The sequence below is a fragment of the Bombyx mori genome, chromosome 5, assembly GCF_030269925.1.
Source record: "Bombyx mori chromosome 5, ASM3026992v2".
NCBI classification, from domain to species: Eukaryota; Metazoa; Arthropoda; class Insecta; order Lepidoptera; family Bombycidae; genus Bombyx; species Bombyx mori.
Genome location: NC_085111.1, coordinates 6838090 through 6842265, shown reverse-complemented (window position 1 = coordinate 6842265; position 4176 = coordinate 6838090). Strand labels below are relative to the sequence as shown.

At 32.0% G+C, this 4176-nt stretch overlaps 2 long non-coding RNA genes across 2 annotated transcripts; one reads left to right on the top strand and one right to left on the bottom strand.

Moving 5' to 3' along the window:
* Positions 1-837: 837 nt before the first annotated feature.
* On the top strand, positions 838-2226 carry LOC134198850 (uncharacterized). Its single transcript, XR_009973097.1, has 3 exons — positions 838-1379; positions 1463-1710; positions 1815-2226. It is a non-coding gene; the product is annotated as an uncharacterized LOC134198850 (long non-coding RNA).
* Positions 2223-3829, bottom strand: LOC134198851 (uncharacterized). Its single transcript, XR_009973098.1, has 3 exons — positions 3267-3829; positions 2873-3024; positions 2223-2500 (listed from the first exon to the last, which is right to left on the bottom strand). It is a non-coding gene; the product is annotated as an uncharacterized LOC134198851 (long non-coding RNA).
* Positions 3830-4176: the final 347 nt, after the last annotated feature.

Below are 4176 nucleotides of genomic sequence, written 5' to 3'. Positions count from 1 at the left end.
GCAGCTACTGGCGTTAATTAATGAACAATTCGTGAATTTACGGTAAAAAGAGTTTTATAAGGAAAGTGACGCGGATTACCGTAACTCTTGTTTGAAATCTCTTAGTTGCAGACGACAGGTGGCGTTAGTTATATTTTCATGCAATTTTTATTGTGAATATTTGCAGGCCCCTGTGCAACGAAATCTTTTACTTTTGGGGATTGTTTTTCTAATCAAACAATTTGATTCGAAGTATGTATATTTAAAGATTAGAGATGTTTATTTTAAATTGCTGCGTACAAAGTTGGCAAGTAAGCCGACGGGTTTATGATCATATTGTTTACATTTGGCTCCATAAAGCGCATGTGTAAGTGGCACTATTAACGACATGTTTTACTCTATGCGATAAAGTCTCATGCATTACTTATAAACTGAAATGTATTAAAATACGTATTATGTAGTTATCACAACATCTTATTAGAACAGTATATGTCATACAGTGACGGTAAATACTTACCATCACGTGGATCATGACTGCAAAGGTAATTAAAAAAATGGCTCGATTTTGTGTCTAAGATCCGTGCCAATTGATTTTTGGGCTGTAGCTCACCCGAAGTTAAGTCAAACAAATGAAACTCTTCGACAAGATGCTATCGTGCAGAGTTTAAGTTATATTTTTTTTTGTCTTAAAGCCAAACAAATGAGGCGCCATTAGATAGAGTGAGAGCGCTTAATCTATTTCTGACGAGTTCAGTGACGCCGACAAAGACAAATCGACATTAGCCTACCCACACGGCGCGTAAAGGCGGCCCACTTCTGTTTCAATTCCACTTTTATTTGCGGATTAACTTCTTATTACGGCCGTTTTCAATAACGTATCTGAGTTTTCGGATAGATAGCTATCTCCGAATATCAGCAAGAGCGTATCTATCCTTAGTTTGCGTTTCACAATCACGGATAAGTGCTATCTCTCTTTAACCAACAGTAGATAGCTTCTTCCCTCCGATTTATCCGAGCCTCTTGATACGTTTCGTTCTACTACAAATACGAAACAACATCAGGATCAAGACTTATTTTATTTTATTCTAAATTATAACTATAATTTAACCAGCATATTGTAGACTATCATAAACACATTTGTTTATAACAAAAAGTAATAAAAACATATGTAGATTTTTTTAAATTGGACGTATTGCTATTTTTATCCTAGTCGAAATTATGAAACGAAACGTTTTGACAGTCCGTTTGCCAATAAGCAGTGATCAGTTTCTTTTGTTTGTTTTTCTATTGTTTACCTACTATATTAGATGATGACTTACCTCCAAAACGCTTTAAAACTTTCGTTTATAATTCTAAGTGTGTTTATAATTAAAGAGCTACAGTGAAATAAAATGAATTCTGTAAGTATCTATGAACTACATTGATAATAATAATTTTACTTTGAAAACTTTGAGTTCAAGTTTAGAAAATATATCTTTTTCAGTCAAGAAAGGCAGCACCCATGACAAAAGATGAGACGATGATTCTAGCAGAACTTGTGGCGGCGAAAAAACATTTCAATAATAAGGCAACAAATGCCACAAACAATAAATTGAAGGAGCAGGCTTGGCAAACCCTTGTAAATGATTTTAATTCGTCTATTCGTCGTTTCCCACGAACTCCATCGCAGCTTCGACTAAAATGGGAAAACTTAAAGAACGCTACGGCAACATAAGAAACAACTTTAGTAAGGTTAGTATAATTAGTTGATTGTTTGTCTCTAATAACACATTGATAAACATGATTTTTTCTTCAGGTTGCCGTAGTATTTGAAATAATTATGCTCTTTGTTACAGGTTGGAGGTGGTAAGGATTGCAGATGAAATTTTGGATAAAGCATGCACATTGTTGTAGGTCACATATAATATTTTTAACACTTTTACAGCCAAGCGGAAACAAGATGGAAGAAAAGAAATGCAAGGCTAGCATAGGGACATAGCATTAGCAGAATATCTAATAGCAAAAAAGAGACTTGACTTGGAAAATAAAGAAAAGGAGATTGTTGTAGCAAAAGTTAAGTTAGATTTAGATAATTTAAAAAATTAAAAATTACTTAAAAGGAATATTAAATTTCATAAATTAAGTAGGCAATAATAATTTTATGTTAGATAGTTTTTTAAGTGTATGTACAAATTCTAAATTAAATATCTTGCATGTACTAACTACCATGTAATTATCATTTTGGAAAATAAAAAATAATCAAATTATCTTTGGAGTTTATTTTATAAATTATCTTTGGAAGCAATTATTTATAAGTACATAGTTGTATTTCAGATGTAAGTTTTGAAAAATTGTTACGAACAATTATATTATTTTCCTGTAATGTATCTGCGACTGAAATTTCTAATTCTAATTCTTCTAAATTCATACTTCTGACGATATTATGCAGCATGGCAGCTATAATAACAGCTTGCATATTTTCTAGTTTTAATCTACTTTTCAATGATATACAGGGAGTCTTCTTTTACAAACACCAATGCATCTGAAAATTATACATTATTCGCTTAAATTATTTTACAATACAGTATAACAAGCTCTTAACTAAAAAAAAAGATTACCTCTCTATAGTATTTCTTGTTTTAATATGCGATTCATTTTAAATCGTTCCGATTGAGTATGTGGGTTAATTAATCACGTTGAAAGATAGGGTTGTGGGGATAGCCTCTATCGGCAAGCAAATAGCAATTTCCAAGTCCACCTTGTTATCAATGTTCTCTTGATATGTAGATAATTTATTATAATAGTGTCATATTAAATTCATATAAACACCTAAATATATAATATAAATAAATAAAAATATAATAATAATATATAATAATACTAATATAAATAAGGTAATATAAATAAGAAATACCTTTTCAATCGGAATGGTTAATTATAGTTGTATCATGAGTAGACCCAGGCCATCAAGCAACAACATTTTGAAACATCAATGATGCATTGCACACAAATTGCACATTCAAAATACTCTTTTTCTATTTCTAAATTCCTCTCCTATATTTGAATCTGTAACACAAATATAAAATGTAGAGGTATCAGTGTGTAATAAGAATGAAGGTAAATAGCCTACCAGGTTATTGTATTAGTATATGAATGTCATTTAGGGCACCATGGGAATCCAGCAGTATTATAGAATTCCTGTTGAGTGTGATTTTGTAACACAACAAAAATTAGGTATAATTTTGCTATTGCTATAAACAAATATAAGTTGTAATAACGAGTACTTTTATGGTTAAAATTTATCTTACCTTTTTGACGTTACACTCAAATATGGTCTCATTAAATTAATCAATTCATTCACAACACCTTTGCTCAGAAATCTATAGTCAAATTCGTAATTATTGATCTTCGCCATGTAATTCAGACGATCTTTATTTTCCTAACCATATGATATCGGCCTCACTATCACTATCTGCATCACAATCCATTATCATTTGAAATAATTCCATATCACTATCATCACTGCTACAATATGCCAATATGAAGAGAAACAATTATTAAATTATAGCGATTTACTTTCGAAAGATAAACATGTAACCGGCCGATTTTGACAGATAAGCGAATGCCCATACTAGAGATAGCGCCGCCTACCGGAGAGTTACTTAAAACTCATATTGAAACGGAAGTAAGCACGATTTGTATGAACGTTCTATCTTTAGCAGGCTATCCGTCCTCCCGACGATGGATAGATAAATCCGATAGGAACTGCTGCCCGTCGATAGGTTATTGGAACGTAAGTAAGGACAAAAATATAGATTTGTCTATCTTTAGTAACCGAAACTAGGGATAGATAGGTTATTGAAAACGGCCGTTAGTCATTGTTCTGGGACGAGCCTCGGGTCTGCGATCACAAGCTTTATGAATGGTCCAATTATTTTGACGACTCGACTCGATTTCGGAGCGAATTTTCGAACTCGATTTAAATTGAATCTCCGTTCATTTATCCAAGTCATATTTAACGCTATTTAAGACTATCATAAATAAAAAAGAATAATGACAATACGAAACGACTTAATCATTATAAAAAGTGGCCAAGATGTTTAACATGTGTACCCCTTTAGTAACCCAAGTAACACGATGTATTAATAAACTGACAACGTATTTATGTTCTCAAGAGACAGAGATAATGGTGTCAATAAATTATATGTGATTAAATAG